The following is a 23,866-nucleotide window of genomic DNA, read 5'->3' on the forward strand; positions in this document are numbered from 1 at the left end:
TAGTAACAAATCCAAATTGCTGCTCTCTTTGTAGGCAAGCAAGGCTTTGTTGCAACTGCAATTCTTACTTCTTCTTGAAATGTAGGGACGACAGTACATTCCATCACATCCATCTAGTGTACACAGGTAGGTCCATTGTGGCGGGCAGGCGAGCGGGCGGGCTGCTTTATTGGCTGTTTGCTGTTCCCCTACTCCACTCCACTATTTGACTGTTGTGCTGCATCAATCAATCAATCAATCAATCAATCAATCAATCAATCAATCAATCAGTGGCTGGCTCAGGTGCAGCTCTTTAACTTACCTAAAAGGGAGGGCGGAGAGAAGACAAGGAAGGTGAATGAGGTGTTCCAATGTGAAATGCCGGAAACACAGAAACACAGACGACACACAACAAGAGGTGGCAATCTATTCATTAATTGCATTTAATCAATGAGCTCATTATCACTCATGCATTGTCCAACAGGTGTTGAAATAATGGGATTAAAAGGGGAGATCCCTTCAGAAAGACAGAAACAATAGCAAAGACAAAAAACACTTTTGGAATCTGCTTTTAGTCAACACATAAGGAAAGGGTGCACCGGTCCTGGAAATACTGCAATACCAGGTCAATGCGTGGAGTGGACAGAGCAAGCTCTATTTCCATCTCCCTGTTCTAAAAATCCATTTAATATATGGTCCCCAGATAGGGGACGTATCAGATATTAAACTGATAAGAACAGATACTACACTTGATCTTAGCCAAAAGGCCGAGAAGCGATAACCCGAACGGGCCGCGCGTTGCCCGAGCCTGCCCGATACTGCTGTTCAGCCCTTGCAGCGATTCAGCCTACTTCTAGGCAATTCCATGGGGCCCTGCAGGCTCACACACTCACAGCTACACGGGAGGTGAATAAAGGCCGGAGAGGAAGCCAGACAGGATTTGCTTCTTTTGCTTGCACCACAATGCAGTGCTGAAAGAGGAGGAATCTACATAAAAACGCCTTCCTGGCAACGCCCAAATGCCCTGCTGCCATGCAGATAAACACTGGCAGCGGCAGCAAGTGCATGCCCACAGCCACCCCTTGTTCCTTCACACCTTGTATCAGCTGTAATCCAGTCCAGTCCAGTGCTGCCTGCTGAGCAGCACTGACCAACACTGCCTGGGCCCAGGCTTTTATCTCTGAGGCCCCATTATGATGTCAGAAAGCTGGCTCTGGAATCCTGAGGGCTCCACTATGACACGTGCAAAGTTCCGTCTGAACTTTATATAAGACGGTGAGGCTCAGTCAGTCACTCAGTGTTGCCTGAGAGGGCAACACTGCAACAGCCGGCCGCCAGGCTGTCTTTTTTTTTGCACAGCTAGTTGCCTCCAGGAGGCCACAAGAGGGAGACAAGGGACTGCAAAATGGAAAATAGGCATCCACCAACTTTACAGACAACTTCTCCTTGCTCCTACAACCTCCATCCTTGCACAGTTTGTTATTCTTCTAGGTAACATAGTAACAAATCCAAATTGCTGCTCTCTTTGTAGGCAAGCAAGGCTTTGTTGCAACTGCAATTCTTACTTCTTCTTGAAATGTAGGGACGACAGTACATTCCATCACATCCATCTAGTGTACACAGGTAGGTCCATTGTGGCGGGCAGGCGAGCGGGCGGGCTGCTTTATTGGCTGTTTGCTGTTCCCCTACTCCACTCCACTATTTGACTGTTGTGCTGCATCAATCAATCAATCAATCAATCAATCAATCAATCAATCAATCAATCAATCAATCAATCAGTGGCTGGCTCAGGTGCAGCTCTTTAACTTACCTAAAAGGGAGGGCGGAGAGAAGACAAGGAAGGTGAATGAGGTGTTCCAATGTGAAATGCCGGAAACACAGAAACACAGACGACACACAACAAGAGGTGGCAATCTATTCATTAATTGCATTTAATCAATGAGCTCATTATCACTCATGCATTGTCCAACAGGTGTTGAAATAATGGGATTAAAAGGGGAGATCCCTTCAGAAAGACAGAAACAATAGCAAAGACAAAAAACACTTTTGGAATCTGCTTTTAGTCAACACATAAGGAAAGGGTGCACCGGTCCTGGAAATACTGCAATACCAGGTCAATGCGTGGAGTGGACAGAGCAAGCTCTATTTCCATCTCCCTGTTCTAAAAATCCATTTAATATATGGTCCCCAGATAGGGGACGTATCAGATATTAAACTGATAAGAACAGATACTACACTTGATCTTAGCCAAAAGGCCGAGAAGCGATAACCCGAACGGGCCGCGCGTTGCCCGAGCCTGCCCGATACTGCTGTTCAGCCCTTGCAGCGATTCAGCCTACTTCTAGGCAATTCCATGGGGCCCTGCAGGCTCACACACTCACAGCTACACGGGAGGTGAATAAAGGCCGGAGAGGAAGCCAGACAGGATTTGCTTCTTTTGCTTGCACCACAATGCAGTGCTGAAAGAGGAGGAATCTACATAAAAACGCCTTCCTGGCAACGCCCAAATGCCCTGCTGCCATGCAGATAAACACTGGCAGCGGCAGCAAGTGCATGCCCACAGCCACCCCTTGTTCCTTCACACCTTGTATCAGCTGTAATCCAGTCCAGTCCAGTGCTGCCTGCTGAGCAGCACTGACCAACACTGCCTGGGCCCAGGCTTTTATCTCTGAGGCCCCATTATGATGTCAGAAAGCTGGCTCTGGAATCCTGAGGGCTCCACTATGACACGTGCAAAGTTCCGTCTGAACTTTATATAAGACGGTGAGGCTCAGTCAGTCACTCAGTGTTGCCTGAGAGGGCAACACTGCAACAGCCGGCCGCCAGGCTGTCTTTTTTTTGCACAGCTAGTTGCCTCCAGGAGGCCACAAGAGGGAGACAAGGGACTGCAAAATGGAAAATAGGCATCCACCAACTTTACAGACAACTTCTCCTTGCTCCTACAACCTCCATCCTTGCACAGTTTGTTATTCTTCTAGGTAACATAGTAACAAATCCAAATTGCTGCTCTCTTTGTAGGCAAGCAAGGCTTTGTTGCAACTGCAATTCTTACTTCTTCTTGAAATGTAGGGACGACAGTACATTCCATCACATCCATCTAGTGTACACAGGTAGGTCCATTGTGGCGGGCAGGCGAGCGGGCGGGCTGCTTTATTGGCTGTTTGCTGTTCCCCTACTCCACTCCACTATTTGACTGTTGTGCTGCATCAATCAATCAATCAATCAATCAATCAATCAATCAATCAATCAATCAATCAATCAATCAATCAGTGGCTGGCTCAGGTGCAGCTCTTTAACTTACCTAAAAGGGAGGGCGGAGAGAAGACAAGGAAGGTGAATGAGGTGTTCCAATGTGAAATGCCGGAAACACAGAAACACAGACGACACACAACAAGAGGTGGCAATCTATTCATTAATTGCATTTAATCAATGAGCTCATTATCACTCATGCATTGTCCAACAGGTGTTGAAATAATGGGATTAAAAGGGGAGATCCCTTCAGAAAGACAGAAACAATAGCAAAGACAAAAAACACTTTTGGAATCTGCTTTTAGTCAACACATAAGGAAAGGGTGCACCGGTCCTGGAAATACTGCAATACCAGGTCAATGCGTGGAGTGGACAGAGCAAGCTCTATTTCCATCTCCCTGTTCTAAAAATCCATTTAATATATGGTCCCCAGATAGGGGACGTATCAGATATTAAACTGATAAGAACAGATACTACACTTGATCTTAGCCAAAAGGCCGAGAAGCGATAACCCGAACGGGCCGCGCGTTGCCCGAGCCTGCCCGATACTGCTGTTCAGCCCTTGCAGCGATTCAGCCTACTTCTAGGCAATTCCATGGGGCCCTGCAGGCTCACACACTCACAGCTACACGGGAGGTGAATAAAGGCCGGAGAGGAAGCCAGACAGGATTTGCTTCTTTTGCTTGCACCACAATGCAGTGCTGAAAGAGGAGGAATCTACATAAAAACGCCTTCCTGGCAACGCCCAAATGCCCTGCTGCCATGCAGATAAACACTGGCAGCGGCAGCAAGTGCATGCCCACAGCCACCCCTTGTTCCTTCACACCTTGTATCAGCTGTAATCCAGTCCAGTCCAGTGCTGCCTGCTGAGCAGCACTGACCAACACTGCCTGGGCCCAGGCTTTTATCTCTGAGGCCCCATTATGATGTCAGAAAGCTGGCTCTGGAATCCTGAGGGCTCCACTATGACACGTGCAAAGTTCCGTCTGAACTTTATATAAGACGGTGAGGCTCAGTCAGTCACTCAGTGTTGCCTGAGAGGGCAACACTGCAACAGCCGGCCGCCAGGCTGTCTTTTTTTTGCACAGCTAGTTGCCTCCAGGAGGCCACAAGAGGGAGACAAGGGACTGCAAAATGGAAAATAGGCATCCACCAACTTTACAGACAACTTCTCCTTGCTCCTACAACCTCCATCCTTGCACAGTTTGTTATTCTTCTAGGTAACATAGTAACAAATCCAAATTGCTGCTCTCTTTGTAGGCAAGCAAGGCTTTGTTGCAACTGCAATTCTTACTTCTTCTTGAAATGTAGGGACGACAGTACATTCCATCACATCCATCTAGTGTACACAGGTAGGTCCATTGTGGCGGGCAGGCGAGCGGGCGGGCTGCTTTATTGGCTGTTTGCTGTTCCCCTACTCCACTCCACTATTTGACTGTTGTGCTGCATCAATCAATCAATCAATCAATCAATCAATCAATCAATCAATCAATCAATCAATCAATCAATCAGTGGCTGGCTCAGGTGCAGCTCTTTAACTTACCTAAAAGGGAGGGCGGAGAGAAGACAAGGAAGGTGAATGAGGTGTTCCAATGTGAAATGCCGGAAACACAGAAACACAGACGACACACAACAAGAGGTGGCAATCTATTCATTAATTGCATTTAATCAATGAGCTCATTATCACTCATGCATTGTCCAACAGGTGTTGAAATAATGGGATTAAAAGGGGAGATCCCTTCAGAAAGACAGAAACAATAGCAAAGACAAAAAACACTTTTGGAATCTGCTTTTAGTCAACACATAAGGAAAGGGTGCACCGGTCCTGGAAATACTGCAATACCAGGTCAATGCGTGGAGTGGACAGAGCAAGCTCTATTTCCATCTCCCTGTTCTAAAAATCCATTTAATATATGGTCCCCAGATAGGGGACGTATCAGATATTAAACTGATAAGAACAGATACTACACTTGATCTTAGCCAAAAGGCCGAGAAGCGATAACCCGAACGGGCCGCGCGTTGCCCGAGCCTGCCCGATACTGCTGTTCAGCCCTTGCAGCGATTCAGCCTACTTCTAGGCAATTCCATGGGGCCCTGCAGGCTCACACACTCACAGCTACACGGGAGGTGAATAAAGGCCGGAGAGGAAGCCAGACAGGATTTGCTTCTTTTGCTTGCACCACAATGCAGTGCTGAAAGAGGAGGAATCTACATAAAAACGCCTTCCTGGCAACGCCCAAATGCCCTGCTGCCATGCAGATAAACACTGGCAGCGGCAGCAAGTGCATGCCCACAGCCACCCCTTGTTCCTTCACACCTTGTATCAGCTGTAATCCAGTCCAGTCCAGTGCTGCCTGCTGAGCAGCACTGACCAACACTGCCTGGGCCCAGGCTTTTATCTCTGAGGCCCCATTATGATGTCAGAAAGCTGGCTCTGGAATCCTGAGGGCTCCACTATGACACGTGCAAAGTTCCGTCTGAACTTTATATAAGACGGTGAGGCTCAGTCAGTCACTCAGTGTTGCCTGAGAGGGCAACACTGCAACAGCCGGCCGCCAGGCTGTCTTTTTTTTGCACAGCTAGTTGCCTCCAGGAGGCCACAAGAGGGAGACAAGGGACTGCAAAATGGAAAATAGGCATCCACCAACTTTACAGACAACTTCTCCTTGCTCCTACAACCTCCATCCTTGCACAGTTTGTTATTCTTCTAGGTAACATAGTAACAAATCCAAATTGCTGCTCTCTTTGTAGGCAAGCAAGGCTTTGTTGCAACTGCAATTCTTACTTCTTCTTGAAATGTAGGGACGACAGTACATTCCATCACATCCATCTAGTGTACACAGGTAGGTCCATTGTGGCGGGCAGGCGAGCGGGCGGGCTGCTTTATTGGCTGTTTGCTGTTCCCCTACTCCACTCCACTATTTGACTGTTGTGCTGCATCAATCAATCAATCAATCAATCAATCAATCAATCAATCAATCAATCAATCAATCAGTGGCTGGCTCAGGTGCAGCTCTTTAACTTACCTAAAAGGGAGGGCGGAGAGAAGACAAGGAAGGTGAATGAGGTGTTCCAATGTGAAATGCCGGAAACACAGAAACACAGACGACACACAACAAGAGGTGGCAATCTATTCATTAATTGCATTTAATCAATGAGCTCATTATCACTCATGCATTGTCCAACAGGTGTTGAAATAATGGGATTAAAAGGGGAGATCCCTTCAGAAAGACAGAAACAATAGCAAAGACAAAAAACACTTTTGGAATCTGCTTTTAGTCAACACATAAGGAAAGGGTGCACCGGTCCTGGAAATACTGCAATACCAGGTCAATGCGTGGAGTGGACAGAGCAAGCTCTATTTCCATCTCCCTGTTCTAAAAATCCATTTAATATATGGTCCCCAGATAGGGGACGTATCAGATATTAAACTGATAAGAACAGATACTACACTTGATCTTAGCCAAAAGGCCGAGAAGCGATAACCCGAACGGGCCGCGCGTTGCCCGAGCCTGCCCGATACTGCTGTTCAGCCCTTGCAGCGATTCAGCCTACTTCTAGGCAATTCCATGGGGCCCTGCAGGCTCACACACTCACAGCTACACGGGAGGTGAATAAAGGCCGGAGAGGAAGCCAGACAGGATTTGCTTCTTTTGCTTGCACCACAATGCAGTGCTGAAAGAGGAGGAATCTACATAAAAACGCCTTCCTGGCAACGCCCAAATGCCCTGCTGCCATGCAGATAAACACTGGCAGCGGCAGCAAGTGCATGCCCACAGCCACCCCTTGTTCCTTCACACCTTGTATCAGCTGTAATCCAGTCCAGTCCAGTGCTGCCTGCTGAGCAGCACTGACCAACACTGCCTGGGCCCAGGCTTTTATCTCTGAGGCCCCATTATGATGTCAGAAAGCTGGCTCTGGAATCCTGAGGGCTCCACTATGACACGTGCAAAGTACCGTCTGAACTTTATATAAGACGGTGAGGCTCAGTCAGTCACTCAGTGTTGCCTGAGAGGGCAACACTGCAACAGCCGGCCGCCAGGCTGTCTTTTTTTTGCACAGCTAGTTGCCTCCAGGAGGCCACAAGAGGGAGACAAGGGACTGCAAAATGGAAAATAGGCATCCACCAAATTTACAGACAACTTCTCCTTGCTCCTACAACCTCCATCCTTGCACAGTTTGTTATTCTTCTAGGTAACATAGTAACAAATCCAAATTGCTGCTCTCTTTGTAGGCAAGCAAGGCTTTGTTGCAACTGCAATTCTTACTTCTTCTTGAAATGTAGGGACGACAGTACATTCCATCACATCCATCTAGTGTACACAGGTAGGTCCATTGTGGCGGGCAGGCGAGCGGGCGGGCTGCTTTATTGGCTGTTTGCTGTTCCCCTACTCCACTCCACTATTTGACTGTTGTGCTGCATCAATCAATCAATCAATCAATCAATCAATCAATCAATCAGTGGCTGGCTCAGGTGCAGCTCTTTAACTTACCTAAAAGGGAGGGCGGAGAGAAGACAAGGAAGGTGAATGAGGTGTTCCAATGTGAAATGCCGGAAACACAGAAACACAGACGACACACAACAAGAGGTGGCAATCTATTCATTAATTGCATTTAATCAATGAGCTCATTATCACTCATGCATTGTCCAACAGGTGTTGAAATAATGGGATTAAAAGGGGAGATCCCTTCAGAAAGACAGAAACAATAGCAAAGACAAAAAACACTTTTGGAATCTGCTTTTAGTCAACACATAAGGAAAGGGTGCACCGGTCCTGGAAATACTGCAATACCAGGTCAATGCGTGGAGTGGACAGAGCAAGCTCTATTTCCATCTCCCTGTTCTAAAAATCCATTTAATATATGGTCCCCAGATAGGGGACGTATCAGATATTAAACTGATAAGAACAGATACTACACTTGATCTTAGCCAAAAGGCCGAGAAGCGATAACCCGAACGGGCCGCGCGTTGCCCGAGCCTGCCCGATACTGCTGTTCAGCCCTTGCAGCGATTCAGCCTACTTCTAGGCAATTCCATGGGGCCCTGCAGGCTCACACACTCACAGCTACACGGGAGGTGAATAAAGGCCGGAGAGGAAGCCAGACAGGATTTGTTTCTTTTGCTTGCACCACAATGCAGTGCTGAAAGAGGAGGAATCTACATAAAAACGCCTTCCTGGCAACGCCCAAATGCCCTGCTGCCATGCAGATAAACACTGGCAGCGGCAGCAAGTGCATGCCCACAGCCACCCCTTGTTCCTTCACACCTTGTATCAGCTGTAATCCAGTCCAGTCCAGTGCTGCCTGCTGAGCAGCACTGACCAACACTGCCTGGGCCCAGGCTTTTATCTCTGAGGCCCCATTATGATGTCAGAAAGCTGGCTCTGGAATCCTGAGGGCTCCACTATGACACGTGCAAAGTTCCGTCTGAACTTTATATAAGACGGTGAGGCTCAGTCAGTCACTCAGTGTTGCCTGAGAGGGCAACACTGCAACAGCCGGCCGCCAGGCTGTCTTTTTTTTGCACAGCTAGTTGCCTCCAGGAGGCCACAAGAGGGAGACAAGGGACTGCAAAATGGAAAATAGGCATCCACCAACTTTACAGACAACTTCTCCTTGCTCCTACAACCTCCATCCTTGCACAGTTTGTTATTCTTCTAGGTAACATAGTAACAAATCCAAATTGCTGCTCTCTTTGTAGGCAAGCAAGGCTTTGTTGCAACTGCAATTCTTACTTCTTCTTGAAATGTAGGGACGACAGTACATTCCATCACATCCATCTAGTGTACACAGGTAGGTCCATTGTGGCGGGCAGGCGAGCGGGCGGGCTGCTTTATTGGCTGTTTGCTGTTCCCCTACTCCACTCCACTATTTGACTGTTGTGCTGCATCAATCAATCAATCAATCAATCAATCAATCAATCAATCAATCAGTGGCTGGCTCAGGTGCAGCTCTTTAACTTACCTAAAAGGGAGGGCGGAGAGAAGACAAGGAAGGTGAATGAGGTGTTCCAATGTGAAATGCCGGAAACACAGAAACACAGACGACACACAACAAGAGGTGGCAATCTATTCATTAATTGCATTTAATCAATGAGCTCATTATCACTCATGCATTTTCCAACAGGTGTTGAAATAATGGGATTAAAAGGGGAGATCCCTTCAGAAAGACAGAAACAATAGCAAAGACAAAAAACACTTTTGGAATCTGCTTTTAGTCAACACATAAGGAAAGGGTGCACCGGTCCTGGAAATACTGCAATACCAGGTCAATGCGTGGAGTGGACAGAGCAAGCTCTATTTCCATCTCCCTGTTCTAAAAATCCATTTAATATATGGTCCCCAGATAGGGGACGTATCAGATATTAAACTGATAAGAACAGATACTACACTTGATCTTAGCCAAAAGGCCGAGAAGCGATAACCCAAACGGGCCGCGCGTTGCCCGAGCCTGCCCGATACTGTTGTTCAGCCCTTGCAGCGATTCAGCCTACTTCTAGGCAATTCCATGGGGCCCTGCAGGCTCACACACTCACAGCTACACGGGAGGTGAATAAAGGCCGGAGAGGAAGCCAGACAGGATTTGCTTCTTTTGCTTGCACCACAATGCAGTGCTGAAAGAGGAGGAATCTACATAAAAACGCCTTCCTGGCAACGCCCAAATGCCCTGCTGCCATGCAGATAAACACTGGCAGCGGCAGCAAGTGCATGCCCACAGCCACCCCTTGTTCCTTCACACCTTGTATCAGCTGTAATCCAGTCCAGTCCAGTGCTGCCTGCTGAGCAGCACTGACCAACACTGCCTGGGCCCAGGCTTTTATCTCTGAGGCCCCATTATGATGTCAGAAAGCTGGCTCTGGAATCCTGAGGGCTCCACTATGACACGTGCAAAGTTCCGTCTGAACTTTATATAAGACGGTGAGGCTCAGTCAGTCACTCAGTGTTGCCTGAGAGGGCAACACTGCAACAGCCGGCCGCCAGGCTGTCTTTTTTTTTGCACAGCTAGTTGCCTCCAGGAAGCCACAAGAGGGAGACAAGGGACTGCAAAATGGAAAATAGGCATCCACCAACTTTACAGACAACTTCTCCTTGCTCCTACAACCTCCATCCTTGCACAGTTTGTTATTCTTCTAGGTAACATAGTAACAAATCCAAATTGCTGCTCTCTTTGTAGGCAAGCAAGGCTTTGTTGCAACTGCAATTCTTACTTCTTCTTGAAATGTAGGGACGACAGTACATTCCATCACATCCATCTAGTGTACACAGGTAGGTCCATTGTGGCGGGCAGGCGAGCGGGCGGGCTGCTTTATTGGCTGTTTGCTGTTCCCCTACTCCACTCCACTATTTGACTGTTGTGCTGCATCAATCAATCAATCAATCAATCAATCAATCAATCAATCAATCAATCAATCAGTGGCTGGCTCAGGTGCAGCTCTTTAACTTACCTAAAAGGGAGGGCGGAGAGAAGACAAGGAAGGTGAATGAGGTGTTCCAATGTGAAATGCCGGAAACACAGAAACACAGACGACACACAACAAGAGGTGGCAATCTATTCATTAATTGCATTTAATCAATGAGCTCATTATCACTCATGCATTGTCCAACAGGTGTTGAAATAATGGGATTAAAAGGGGAGATCCCTTCAGAAAGACAGAAACAATAGCAAAGACAAAAAACACTTTTGGAATCTGCTTTTAGTCAACACATAAGGAAAGGGTGCACCGGTCCTGGAAATACTGCAATACCAGGTCAATGCGTGGAGTGGACAGAGCAAGCTCTATTTCCATCTCCCTGTTCTAAAAATCCATTTAATATATGGTCCCCAGATAGGGGACGTATCAGATATTAAACTGATAAGAACAGATACTACACTTGATCTTAGCCAAAAGGCCGAGAAGCGATAACCCGAACGGGCCGCGCGTTGCCCGAGCCTGCCCGATACTGCTGTTCAGCCCTTGCAGCGATTCAGCCTACTTCTAGGCAATTCCATGGGGCCCTGCAGGCTCACACACTCACAGCTACACGGGAGGTGAATAAAGGCCGGAGAGGAAGCCAGACAGGATTTGCTTCTTTTGCTTGCACCACAATGCAGTGCTGAAAGAGGAGGAATCTACATAAAAACGCCTTCCTGGCAACGCCCAAATGCCCTGCTGCCATGCAGATAAACACTGGCAGCGGCAGCAAGTGCATGCCCACAGCCACCCCTTGTTCCTTCACACCTTGTATCAGCTGTAATCCAGTCCAGTCCAGTGCTGCCTGCTGAGCAGCACTGACCAACACTGCCTGGGCCCAGGCTTTTATCTCTGAGGCCCCATTATGATGTCAGAAAGCTGGCTCTGGAATCCTGAGGGCTCCACTATGACACGTGCAAAGTTCCGTCTGAACTTTATATAAGACGGTGAGGCTCAGTCAGTCACTCAGTGTTGCCTGAGAGGGCAACACTGCAACAGCCGGCCGCCAGGCTGTCTTTTTTTTGCACAGCTAGTTGCCTCCAGGAGGCCACAAGAGGGAGACAAGGAACTGCAAAATGGAAAATAGGCATCCACCAACTTTACAGACAACTTCTCCTTGCTCCTACAACCTCCATCCTTGCACAGTTTGTTATTCTTCTAGGTAACATAGTAACAAATCCAAATTGCTGCTCTCTTTGTAGGCAAGCAAGGCTTTGTTGCAACTGCAATTCTTACTTCTTCTTGAAATGTAGGGACGACAGTACATTCCATCACATCCATCTAGTGTACACAGGTAGGTCCATTGTGGCGGGCAGGCGAGCGGGCGGGCTGCTTTATTGGCTGTTTGCTGTTCCCCTACTCCACTCCACTATTTGACTGTTGTGCTGCATCAATCAATCAATCAATCAATCAATCAATCAATCAATCAATCAATCAATCAATCAGTGGCTGGCTCAGGTGCAGCTCTTTAACTTACCTAAAAGGGAGGGCGGAGAGAAGACAAGGAAGGTGAATGAGGTGTTCCAATGTGAAATGCCGGAAACACAGAAACACAGACGACACACAACAAGAGGTGGCAATCTATTCATTAATTGCATTTAATCAATGAGCTCATTATCACTCATGCATTGTCCAACAGGTGTTGAAATAATGGGATTAAAAGGGGAGATCCCTTCAGAAAGACAGAAACAATAGCAAAGACAAAAAACACTTTTGGAATCTGCTTTTAGTCAACACATAAGGAAAGGGTGCACCGGTCCTGGAAATACTGCAATACCAGGTCAATGCGTGGAGTGGACAGAGCAAGCTCTATTTCCATCTCCCTGTTCTAAAAATCCATTTAATATATGGTCCCCAGATAGGGGACGTATCAGATATTAAACTGATAAGAACAGATACTACACTTGATCTTAGCCAAAAGGCCGAGAAGCGATAACCCGAACGGGCCGCGCGTTGCCCGAGCCTGCCCGATACTGCTGTTCAGCCCTTGCAGCGATTCAGCCTACTTCTAGGCAATTCCATGGGGCCCTGCAGGCTCACACACTCACAGCTACACGGGAGGTGAATAAAGGCCGGAGAGGAAGCCAGACAGGATTTGCTTCTTTTGCTTGCACCACAATGCAGTGCTGAAAGAGGAGGAATCTACATAAAAACGCCTTCCTGGCAACGCCCAAATGCCCTGCTGCCATGCAGATAAACACTGGCAGCGGCAGCAAGTGCATGCCCACAGCCACCCCTTGTTCCTTCACACCTTGTATCAGCTGTAATCCAGTCCAGTCCAGTGCTGCCTGCTGAGCAGCACTGACCAACACTGCCTGGGCCCAGGCTTTTATCTCTGAGGCCCCATTATGATGTCAGAAAGCTGGCTCTGGAATCCTGAGGGCTCCACTATGACACGTGCAAAGTTCCGTCTGAACTTTATATAAGACGGTGAGGCTCAGTCAGTCACTCAGTGTTGCCTGAGAGGGCAACACTGCAACAGCCGGCCGCCAGGCTGTCTTTTTTTTGCACAGCTAGTTGCCTCCAGGAGGCCACAAGAGGGAGACAAGGGACTGCAAAATGGAAAATAGGCATCCACCAACTTTACAGACAACTTCTCCTTGCTCCTACAACCTCCATCCTTGCACAGTTTGTTATTCTTCTAGGTAACATAGTAACAAATCCAAATTGCTGCTCTCTTTGTAGGCAAGCAAGGCTTTGTTGCAACTGCAATTCTTACTTCTTCTTGAAATGTAGGGACGACAGTACATTCCATCACATCCATCTAGTGTACACAGGTAGGTCCATTGTGGCGGGCAGGCGAGCGGGCGGGCTGCTTTATTGGCTGTTTGCTGTTCCCCTACTCCACTCCACTATTTGACTGTTGTGCTGCATCAATCAATCAATCAATCAATCAATCAATCAATCAATCAATCAATCAATCAGTGGCTGGCTCAGGTGCAGCTCTTTAACTTACCTAAAAGGGAGGGCGGAGAGAAGACAAGGAAGGTGAATGAGGTGTTCCAATGTGAAATGCCGGAAACACAGAAACACAGACGACACACAACAAGAGGTGGCAATCTATTCATTAATTGCATTTAATCAATGAGCTCATTATCACTCATGCATTGTCCAACAGGTGTTGAAATAATGGGATTAAAAGGGGAGATCCCTTCAGAAAGACAGAAACAATAGCAAAGACAAAAAACACTTTTGGAATCTGCTTTTAGTCAACACATAAGGAAAGGGTGCACCGGTCCTGGAAATACTGCAATACCAGGTCAATGCGTGGAGTGGACAGAGCAAGCTCTATTTCCATCTCCCTGTTCTAAAAATCCATTTAATATATGGTCCCCAGATAGGGGACGTATCAGATATTAAACTGATAAGAACAGATACTACACTTGATCTTAGCCAAAAGGCCGAGAAGCGATAACCCGAACGGGCCGCGCGTTGCCCGAGCCTGCCCGATACTGCTGTTCAGCCCTTGCAGCGATTCAGCCTACTTCTAGGCAATTCCATGGGGCCCTGCAGGCTCACACACTCACAGCTACACGGGAGGTGAATAAAGGCCGGAGAGGAAGCCAGACAGGATTTGCTTCTTTTGCTTGCACCACAATGCAGTGCTGAAAGAGGAGGAATCTACATAAAAACGCCTTCCTGGCAACGCCCAAATGCCCTGCTGCCATGCAGATAAACACTGGCAGCGGCAGCAAGTGCATGCCCACAGCCACCCCTTGTTCCTTCACACCTTGTATCAGCTGTAATCCAGTCCAGTCCAGTGCTGCCTGCTGAGCAGCACTGACCAACACTGCCTGGGCCCAGGCTTTTATCTCTGAGGCCCCATTATGATGTCAGAAAGCTGGCTCTGGAATCCTGAGGGCTCCACTATGACACGTGCAAAGTTCCGTCTGAACTTTATATAAGACGGTGAGGCTCAGTCAGTCACTCAGTGTTGCCTGAGAGGGCAACACTGCAACAGCCGGCCGCCAGGCTGTCTTTTTTTTGCACAGCTAGTTGCCTCCAGGAGGCCACAAGAGGGAGACAAGGGACTGCAAAATGGAAAATAGGCATCCACCAACTTTACAGACAACTTCTCCTTGCTCCTACAACCTCCATCCTTGCACAGTTTGTTATTCTTCTAGGTAACATAGTAACAAATCCAAATTGCTGCTCTCTTTGTAGGCAAGCAAGGCTTTGTTGCAACTGCAATTCTTACTTCTTCTTGAAATGTAGGGACGACAGTACATTCCATCACATCCATCTAGTGTACACAGGTAGGTCCATTGTGGCGGGCAGGCGAGCGGGCGGGCTGCTTTATTGGCTGTTTGCTGTTCCCCTACTCCACTCCACTATTTGACTGTTGTGCTGCATCAATCAATCAATCAATCAATCAATCAATCAATCAATCAATCAATCAATCAATCAATCAGTGGCTGGCTCAGGTGCAGCTCTTTAACTTACCTAAAAGGGAGGGCGGAGAGAAGACAAGGAAGGTGAATGAGGTGTTCCAATGTGAAATGCCGGAAACACAGAAACACAGACGACACACAACAAGAGGTGGCAATCTATTCATTAATTGCATTTAATCAATGAGCTCATTATCACTCATGCATTGTCCAACAGGTGTTGAAATAATGGGATTAAAAGGGGAGATCCCTTCAGAAAGACAGAAACAATAGCAAAGACAAAAAACACTTTTGGAATCTGCTTTTAGTCAACACATAAGGAAAGGGTGCACCGGTCCTGGAAATACTGCAATACCAGGTCAATGCGTGGAGTGGACAGAGCAAGCTCTATTTCCATCTCCCTGTTCTAAAAATCCATTTAATATATGGTCCCCAGATAGGGGACGTATCAGATATTAAACTGATAAGAACAGATACTACACTTGATCTTAGCCAAAAGGCCGAGAAGCGATAACCCGAACGGGCCGCGCGTTGCCCGAGCCTGCCCGATACTGCTGTTCAGCCCTTGCAGCGATTCAGCCTACTTCTAGGCAATTCCATGGGGCCCTGCAGGCTCACACACTCACAGCTACACGGGAGGTGAATAAAGGCCGGAGAGGAAGCCAGACAGGATTTGCTTCTTTTGCTTGCACCACAATGCAGTGCTGAAAGAGGAGGAATCTACATAAAAACGCCTTCCTGGCAACGCCCAAATGCCCTGCTGCCATGCAGATAAACACTGGCAGCGGCAGCAAGTGCATGCCCACAGCCACCCCTTGTTCCTTCACACCTTGTATCAGCTGTAATCCAGTCCAGTCCAGTGCTGCCTGCTGAGCAGCACTGACCAACACTGCCTGGGCCCAGGCTTTTATCTCTGAGGCCCCATTATGATGTCAGAAAGCTGGCTCTGGAATCCTGAGGGCTCCACTATGACACGTGCAAAGTTCCGTCTGAACTTTATATAAGACGGTGAGGCTCAGTCAGTCACTCAGTGTTGCCTGAGAGGGCAACACTGCAACAGCCGGCCGCCAGGCTGTCTTTTTTTTGCACAGCTAGTTGCCTCCAGGAGGCCACAAGAGGGAGACAAGGGACTGCAAAATGGAAAATAGGCATCCACCAACTTTACAGACAACTTCTCCTTGCTCCTACAACCTCCATCCTTGCACAGTTTGTTATTCTTCTAGGTAACATAGTAACAAATCCAAATTGCTGCTCTCTTTGTAGGCAAGCAAGGCTTTGTTGCAACTGCAATTCTTACTTCTTCTTGAAATGTAGGGACGACAGTACATTCCATCACATCCATCTAGTGTACACAGGTAGGTCCATTGTGGCGGGCAGGCGAGCGGGCGGGCTGCTTTATTGGCTGTTTGCTGTTCCCCTACTCCACTCCACTATTTGACTGTTGTGCTGCATCAATCAATCAATCAATCAATCAATCAATCAATCAATCAATCAATCAGTGGCTGGCTCAGGTGCAGCTCTTTAACTTACCTAAAAGGGAGGGCGGAGAGAAGACAAGGAAGGTGAATGAGGTGTTCCAATGTGAAATGCCGGAAACACAGAAACACAGACGACACACAACAAGAGGTGGCAATCTATTCATTAATTGCATTTAATCAATGAGCTCATTATCACTCATGCATTGTCCAACAGGTGTTGAAATAATGGGATTAAAAGGGGAGATCCCTTCAGAAAGACAGAAACAATAGCAAAGACAAAAAACACTTTTGGAATCTGCTTTTAGTCAACACATAAGGAAAGGGTGCACCGGTCCTGGAAATACTGCAATACCAGGTCAATGCGTGGAGTGGACAGAGCAAGCTCTATTTCCATCTCCCTGTTCTAAAAATCCATTTAATATATGGTCCCCAGATAGGGGACGTATCAGATATTAAACTGATAAGAACAGATACTACACTTGATCTTAGCCAAAAGGCCGAGAAGCGATAACCCGAACGGGCCGCGCGTTGCCCGAGCCTGCCCGATACTGCTGTTCAGCCCTTGCAGCGATTCAGCCTACTTCTAGGCAATTCCATGGGGCCCTGCAGGCTCACACACTCACAGCTACACGGGAGGTGAATAAAGGCCGGAGAGGAAGCCAGACAGGATTTGCTTCTTTTGCTTGCACCACAATGCAGTGCTGAAAGAGGAGGAATCTACATAAAAACGCCTTCCTGGCAACGCCCAAATGCCCTGCTGCCATGCAGATAAACACTGGCAGCGGCAGCAAGTGCATGCCCACAGCCACCCCTTGTTCCTTCACACCTTGTATCAGCTGTAATCCAGTCCAGTCCAGTGCTGCCTGCTGAGCAGCACTGACCAACACTGCCTGGGCCCAGGCTTTTATCTCTGAGGCCCCATTATGATGTCAGAAAGCTGGCTCTGGAATCCTGAGGGCTCCACTATGACACGTGCAAAGTTCCGTCTGAACTTTATATAAGACGGTGAGGCTCAGTCAGTCACTCAGTGTTGCCTGAGAGGGCAACACTGCAACAGCCGGCCGCCAGGCTGTCTTTTTTTTGCACAGCTAGTTGCCTCCAGGAGGCCACAAGAGGGAGACAAGGGACTGCAAAATGGAAAATAGGCATCCACCAACTTTACAGACAACTTCTCCTTGCTCCTACAACCTCCATCCTTGCACAGTTTGTTATTCTTCTAGGTAACATAGTAACAAATCCAAATTGCTGCTCTCTTTGTAGGCAAGCAAGGCTTTGTTGCAACTGCAATTCTTACTTCTTCTTGAAATGTAGGGACGACAGTACATTCCATCACATCCATCTAGTGTACACAGGTAGGTCCATTGTGGCGGGCAGGCGAGCGGGCGGGCTGCTTTATTGGCTGTTTGCTGTTCCCCTACTCCACTCCACTATTTGACTGTTGTGCTGCATCAATCAATCAATCAATCAATCAATCAATCAATCAATCAATCAATCAATCAATCAGTGGCTGGCTCAGGTGCAGCTCTTTAACTTACCTAAAAGGGAGGGCGGAGAGAAGACAAGGAAGGTGAATGAGGTGTTCCAATGTGAAATGCCGGAAACACAGAAACACAGACGACACACAACAAGAGGTGGCAATCTATTCATTAATTGCATTTAATCAATGAGCTCATTATCACTCATGCATTGTCCAACAGGTGTTGAAATAATGGGATTAAAAGGGGAGATCCCTTCAGAAAGACAGAAACAATAGCAAAGACAAAAAACACTTTTGGAATCTGCTTTTAGTCAACACATAAGGAAAGGGTGCACCGGTCCTGGAAATACTGCAATACCAGGTCAATGCGTGGAGTGGACAGAGCAAGCTCTATTTCCATCCCCCTGTTCTAAAAATCCATTTAATATATGGTCCCCAGATAGGGGACGTATCAGATATTAAACTGATAAGAACAGATACTACACTTGATCTTAGCCAAAAGGCCGAGAAGCGATAACCCGAACGGGCCGCACGTTGCCCGAGCCTGCCCGATACTGCTGTTCAGCCCTTGCAGCGATTCAGCCTACTTCTAGGCAATTCCATGGGGCCCTGCAGGCTCACACACTCACAGCTACACGGGAGGTGAATAAAGGCCGGAGAGGAAGCCAGACAGGATTTGCTTCTTTTGCTTGCACCACAATGCAGTGCTGAAAGAGGAGGAATCTACATAAAAACGCCTTCCTGGCAACGCCCAAATGCCCTGCTGCCATGCAGATAAACACTGGCAGCGGCAGCAAGTGCATGCCCACAGCCACCCCTTGTTCCTTCACACCTTGTATCAGCTGTAATCCAGTCCAGTCCAGTGCTGCCTGCTGAGCAGCACTGACCAACACTGCCTGGGCCCAGGCTTTTATCTCTGAGGCCCCATTATGATGTCAGAAAGCTGGCTCTGGAATCCTGAGGGCTCCACTATGACACGTGCAAAGTTCCGTCTGAACTTTATATAAGACGGTGAGGCTCAGTCAGTCACTCAGTGTTGCCTGAGAGGGCAACACTGCAACAGCCGGCCGCCAGGCTGTCTTTTTTTTGCACAGCTAGTTGCCTCCAGGAGGCCACAAGAGGGAGACAAGGGACTGCAAAATGGAAAATAGGCATCCACCAACTTTACAGACAACTTCTCCTTGCTCCTACAACCTCCATCCTTGCACAGTTTGTTATTCTTCTAGGTAACATAGTAACAAATCCAAATTGCTGCTCTCTTTGTAGGCAAGCAAGGCTTTGTTGCAACTGCAATTCTTACTTCTTCTTGAAATGTAGGGACGACAGTACATTCCATCACATCCATCTAGTGTACACAGGTAGGTCCATTGTGGCGGGCAGGCGAGCGGGCGGGCTGCTTTATTGGCTGTTTGCTGTTCCCCTACTCCACTCCACTATTTGACTGTTGTGCTGCATCAATCAATCAATCAATCAATCAATCAATCAATCAATCAATCAGTGGCTGGCTCAGGTGCAGCTCTTTAACTTACCTAAAAGGGAGGGCGGAGAGAAGACAAGGAAGGTGAATGAGGTGTTCCAATGTGAAATGCCGGAAACACAGAAACACAGACGACACACAACAAGAGGTGGCAATCTATTCATTAATTGCATTTAATCAATGAGCTCATTATCACTCATGCATTGTCCAACAGGTGTTGAAATAATGGGATTAAAAGGGGAGATCCCTTCAGAAAGACAGAAACAATAGCAAAGACAAAAAACACTTTTGGAATCTGCTTTTAGTCAACACATAAGGAAAGGGTGCACCGGTCCTGGAAATACTGCAATACCAGGTCAATGCGTGGAGTGGACAGAGCAAGCTCTATTTCCATCTCCCTGTTCTAAAAATCCATTTAATATATGGTCCCCAGATAGGGGACGTATCAGATATTAAACTGATAAGAACAGATACTACACTTGATCTTAGCCAAAAGGCCGAGAAGCGATAACCCGAACGGGCCGCGCGTTGCCCGAGCCTGCCCGATACTGCTGTTCAGCCCTTGCAGCGATTCAGCCTACTTCTAGGCAATTCCATGGGGCCCTGCAGGCTCACACACTCACAGCTACACGGGAGGTGAATAAAGGCCGGAGAGGAAGCCAGACAGGATTTGCTTCTTTTGCTTGCACCACAATGCAGTGCTGAAAGAGGAGGAATCTACATAAAAACGCCTTCCTGGCAACGCCCAAATGCCCTGCTGCCATGCAGATAAACACTGGCAGCGGCAGCAAGTGCATGCCCACAGCCACCCCTTGTTCCTTCACACCTTGTATCAGCTGTAATCCAGTCCAGTCCAGTGCTGCCTGCTGAGCAGCACTGACCAACACTGCCTGGGCCCAGGCTTTTATCTCTGAGGCCCCATTATGATGTCAGAAAGCTGGCTCTGGAATCCTGAGGGCTCCACTATGACACGTGCAAAGTTCCGTCTGAACTTTATATAAGACGGTGAGGCTCAGTCAGTCACTCAGTGTTGCCTGAGAGGGCAACACTGCAACAGCCGGCCGCCAGGCTGTCTTTTTTTTGCACAGCTAGTTGCCTCCAGGAGGCCACAAGAGGGAGACAAGGGACTGCAAAATGGAAAATAGGCATCCACCAACTTTACAGACAACTTCTCCTTGCTCCTACAACCTCCATCCTTGCACAGTTTGTTATTCTTCTAGGTAACATAGTAACAAATCCAAATTGCTGCTCTCTTTGTAGGCAAGCAAGGCTTTGTTGCAACTGCAATTCTTACTTCTTCTTGAAATGTAGGGACGACAGTACATTCCATCACATCCATCTAGTGTACACAGGTAGGTCCATTGTGGCGGGCAGGCGAGCGGGCGGGCTGCTTTATTGGCTGTTTGCTGTTCCCCTACTCCACTCCACTATTTGACTGTTGTGCTGCATCAATCAATCAATCAATCAATCAATCAATCAATCAATCAATCAGTGGCTGGCTCAGGTGCAGCTCTTTAACTTACCTAAAAGGGAGGGCGGAGAGAAGACAAGGAAGGTGAATGAGGTGTTCCAATGTGAAATGCCGGAAACACAGAAACACAGACGACACACAACAAGAGGTGGCAATCTATTCATTAATTGCATTTAATCAATGAGCTCATTATCACTCATGCATTGTCCAACAGGTGTTGAAATAATGGGATTAAAAGGGGAGATCCCTTCAGAAAGACAGAAACAATAGCAAAGACAAAAAACACTTTTGGAATCTGCTTTTAGTCAACACATAAGGTAAGGGTGCACCGGTCCTGGAAATACTGCAATACCAGGTCAATGCGTGGAGTGGACAGAGCAAGCTCTATTTCCATCCCCCTGTTCTAAAAATCCATTTAATATATGGTCCCCAGATAGGGGACGTATCAGATATTAAACTGATAAGAACAGATACTACACTTGATCTTAGCCAAAAGGCCGAGAAGCGATAACCCGAACGGGCCGCACGTTGCCCGAGCCTGCCCGATACTGCTGTTCAGCCCTTGCAGCGATTCAGCCTACTTCTAGGCAATTCCATGGGGCCCTGCAGGCTCACACACTCACAGCTACACGGGAGGTGAATAAAGGCCGGAGAGGAAGCCAGACAGGATTTGCTTCTTTTGCTTGCACCACAATGCAGTGCTGAAAGAGGAGGAATCTACATAAAAACGCCTTCCTGGCAACGCCCAAATGCCCTGCTGCCATGCAGATAAACACTGGCAGCGGCAGCAAGTGCATGCCCACAGCCACCCCTTGTTCCTTCACACCTTGTATCAGCTGTAATCCAGTCCAGTCCAGTGCTGCCTGCTGAGCAGCACTGACCAACACTGCCTGGGCCCAGGCTTTTATCTCTGAGGCCCCATTATGATGTCAGAAAGCTGGCTCTGGAATCCTGAGGGCTCCACTATGACACGTGCAAAGTTCCGTCTGAACTTTATATAAGACGGTGAGGCTCAGTCAGTCACTCAGTGTTGCCTGAGAGGGCAACACTGCAACAGCCGGCCGCCAGGCTGTCTTTTTTTTGCACAGCTAGTTGCCTCCAGGAGGCCACAAGAGGGAGACAAGGGACTGCAAAATGGAAAATAGGCATCCACCAACTTTACAGACAACTTCTCCTTGCTCCTACAACCTCCATCCTTGCACAGTTTGTTATTCTTCTAGGTAACATAGTAACAAATCCAAATTGCTGCTCTCTTTGTAGGCAAGCAAGGCTTTGTTGCAACTGCAATTCTTACTTCTTCTTGAAATGTAGGGACGACAGTACATTCCATCACATCCATCTAGTGTACACAGGTAGGTCCATTGTGGCGGGCAGGCGAGCGGGCGGGCTGCTTTATTGGCTGTTTGCTGTTCCCCTACTCCACTCCACTATTTGACTGTTGTGCTGCATCAATCAATCAATCAATCAATCAATCAATCAATCAATCAATCAATCAGTGGCTGGCTCAGGTGCAGCTCTTTAACTTACCTAAAAGGGAGGGCGGAGAGAAGACAAGGAAGGTGAATGAGGTGTTCCAATGTGAAATGCCGGAAACACAGAAACACAGACGACACACAACAAGAGGTGGCAATCTATTCATTAATTGCATTTAATCAATGAGCTCATTATCACTCATGCATTGTCCAACAGGTGTTGAAATAATGGGATTAAAAGGGGAGATCCCTTCAGAAAGACAGAAACAATAGCAAAGACAAAAAACACTTTTGGAATCTGCTTTTAGTCAACACATAAGGAAAGGGTGCACCGGTCCTGGAAATACTGCAATACCAGGTCAATGCGTGGAGTGGACAGAGCAAGCTCTATTTCCATCTCCCTGTTCTAAAAATCCATTTAATATATGGTCCCCAGATAGGGGACGTATCAGATATTAAACTGATAAGAACAGATACTACACTTGATCTTAGCCAAAAGGCCGAGAAGCGATAACCCGAACGGGCCGCGCGTTGCCCGAGCCTGCCCGATACTGCTGTTCAGCCCTTGCAGCGATTCAGCCTACTTCTAGGCAATTCCATGGGGCCCTGCAGGCTCACACACTCACAGCTACACGGGAGGTGAATAAAGGCCGGAGAGGAAGCCAGACAGGATTTGCTTCTTTTGCTTGCACCACAATGCAGTGCTGAAAGAGGAGGAATCTACATAAAAACGCCTTCCTGGCAACGCCCAAATGCCCTGCTGCCATGCAGATAAACACTGGCAGCGGCTGCAAGTGCATGCCCACAGCCACCCCTTGTTCCTTCACACCTTGTATCAGCTGTAATCCAGTCCAGTCCAGTGCTGCCTGCTGAGCAGCACTGACCAACACTGCCTGGGCCCAGGCTTTTATCTCTGAGGCCCCATTATGATGTCAGAAAGCTGGCTCTGGAATCCTGAGGGCTCCACTATGACACGTGCAAAGTTCCGTCTGAACTTTATATAAGACGGTGAGGCTCAGTCAGTCACTCAGTGTTGCCTGAGAGGGCAACACTGCAACAGCCGGCCGCCAGGCTGTCTTTTTTTTGCACAGCTAGTTGCCTCCAGGAGGCCACAAGAGGGAGACAAGGGACTGCAAAATGGAAAATAGGCATCCACCAACTTTACAGACAACTTCTCCTTGCTCCTACAACCTCCATCCTTGCACAGTTTGTTATTCTTCTAGGTAACATAGTAACAAATCCAAATTGCTGCTCTCTTTGTAGGCAAGCAAGGCTTTGTTGCAACTGCAATTCTTACTTCTTCTTGAAATGTAGGGACGACAGTACATTCCATCACATCCATCTAGTGTACACAGGTAGGTCCATTGTGGCGGGCAGGCGAGCGGGCGGGCTGCTTTATTGGCTGTTTGCTGTTCCCCTACTCCA

General features: G+C 47.8%; 16 non-coding genes across 16 annotated transcripts; all 16 read right to left on the bottom strand.

The window, feature by feature from the left end:
• Positions 1-567: 567 nt before the first annotated feature.
• On the bottom strand, positions 568-758 carry LOC142692370 (U2 spliceosomal RNA). Its single transcript, XR_012860820.1, has one exon. It is a non-coding gene; the product is annotated as a U2 spliceosomal RNA (small nuclear RNA).
• A 1,297-nt stretch (positions 759-2,055) lies between these two features.
• On the bottom strand, positions 2,056-2,246 carry LOC142692371 (U2 spliceosomal RNA). The gene has a single exon (XR_012860821.1). It is a non-coding gene; the product is annotated as a U2 spliceosomal RNA (small nuclear RNA).
• A 1,300-nt stretch (positions 2,247-3,546) lies between these two features.
• On the bottom strand, positions 3,547-3,737 carry LOC142692372 (U2 spliceosomal RNA). Its single transcript, XR_012860822.1, has one exon. It is a non-coding gene; the product is annotated as a U2 spliceosomal RNA (small nuclear RNA).
• Positions 3,738-5,037: 1,300 nt separating this feature from the next.
• Positions 5,038-5,228, bottom strand: LOC142692373 (U2 spliceosomal RNA). The gene has a single exon (XR_012860823.1). It is a non-coding gene; the product is annotated as a U2 spliceosomal RNA (small nuclear RNA).
• A 1,292-nt stretch (positions 5,229-6,520) lies between these two features.
• LOC142692374 (U2 spliceosomal RNA) lies at positions 6,521-6,711 on the bottom strand. The gene has a single exon (XR_012860824.1). It is a non-coding gene; the product is annotated as a U2 spliceosomal RNA (small nuclear RNA).
• Positions 6,712-7,987: 1,276 nt separating this feature from the next.
• On the bottom strand, positions 7,988-8,178 carry LOC142692375 (U2 spliceosomal RNA). The gene has a single exon (XR_012860825.1). It is a non-coding gene; the product is annotated as a U2 spliceosomal RNA (small nuclear RNA).
• A 1,280-nt stretch (positions 8,179-9,458) lies between these two features.
• LOC142692377 (U2 spliceosomal RNA) lies at positions 9,459-9,649 on the bottom strand. Its single transcript, XR_012860827.1, has one exon. It is a non-coding gene; the product is annotated as a U2 spliceosomal RNA (small nuclear RNA).
• Positions 9,650-10,938: 1,289 nt separating this feature from the next.
• LOC142692379 (U2 spliceosomal RNA) lies at positions 10,939-11,129 on the bottom strand. Its single transcript, XR_012860828.1, has one exon. It is a non-coding gene; the product is annotated as a U2 spliceosomal RNA (small nuclear RNA).
• Positions 11,130-12,421: 1,292 nt separating this feature from the next.
• Positions 12,422-12,612, bottom strand: LOC142692380 (U2 spliceosomal RNA). Its single transcript, XR_012860829.1, has one exon. It is a non-coding gene; the product is annotated as a U2 spliceosomal RNA (small nuclear RNA).
• Positions 12,613-13,900: 1,288 nt separating this feature from the next.
• LOC142692381 (U2 spliceosomal RNA) lies at positions 13,901-14,091 on the bottom strand. The gene has a single exon (XR_012860830.1). It is a non-coding gene; the product is annotated as a U2 spliceosomal RNA (small nuclear RNA).
• A 1,296-nt stretch (positions 14,092-15,387) lies between these two features.
• LOC142692382 (U2 spliceosomal RNA) lies at positions 15,388-15,578 on the bottom strand. Its single transcript, XR_012860831.1, has one exon. It is a non-coding gene; the product is annotated as a U2 spliceosomal RNA (small nuclear RNA).
• A 1,284-nt stretch (positions 15,579-16,862) lies between these two features.
• LOC142692383 (U2 spliceosomal RNA) lies at positions 16,863-17,053 on the bottom strand. The gene has a single exon (XR_012860832.1). It is a non-coding gene; the product is annotated as a U2 spliceosomal RNA (small nuclear RNA).
• Positions 17,054-18,345: 1,292 nt separating this feature from the next.
• Positions 18,346-18,536, bottom strand: LOC142692101 (U2 spliceosomal RNA). The gene has a single exon (XR_012860590.1). It is a non-coding gene; the product is annotated as a U2 spliceosomal RNA (small nuclear RNA).
• Positions 18,537-19,816: 1,280 nt separating this feature from the next.
• On the bottom strand, positions 19,817-20,007 carry LOC142692384 (U2 spliceosomal RNA). Its single transcript, XR_012860833.1, has one exon. It is a non-coding gene; the product is annotated as a U2 spliceosomal RNA (small nuclear RNA).
• A 1,280-nt stretch (positions 20,008-21,287) lies between these two features.
• Positions 21,288-21,478, bottom strand: LOC142692107 (U2 spliceosomal RNA). The gene has a single exon (XR_012860595.1). It is a non-coding gene; the product is annotated as a U2 spliceosomal RNA (small nuclear RNA).
• Positions 21,479-22,762: 1,284 nt separating this feature from the next.
• Positions 22,763-22,953, bottom strand: LOC142692385 (U2 spliceosomal RNA). The gene has a single exon (XR_012860834.1). It is a non-coding gene; the product is annotated as a U2 spliceosomal RNA (small nuclear RNA).
• Between the last annotated feature and the right edge of the window lie 913 nt (positions 22,954-23,866).

The sequence above is a fragment of the Rhinoderma darwinii genome (assembly GCF_050947455.1).
Source record: "Rhinoderma darwinii isolate aRhiDar2 chromosome 5 unlocalized genomic scaffold, aRhiDar2.hap1 SUPER_5_unloc_39, whole genome shotgun sequence".
NCBI lineage: Eukaryota > Metazoa > Chordata > Amphibia > Anura > Rhinodermatidae > Rhinoderma > Rhinoderma darwinii.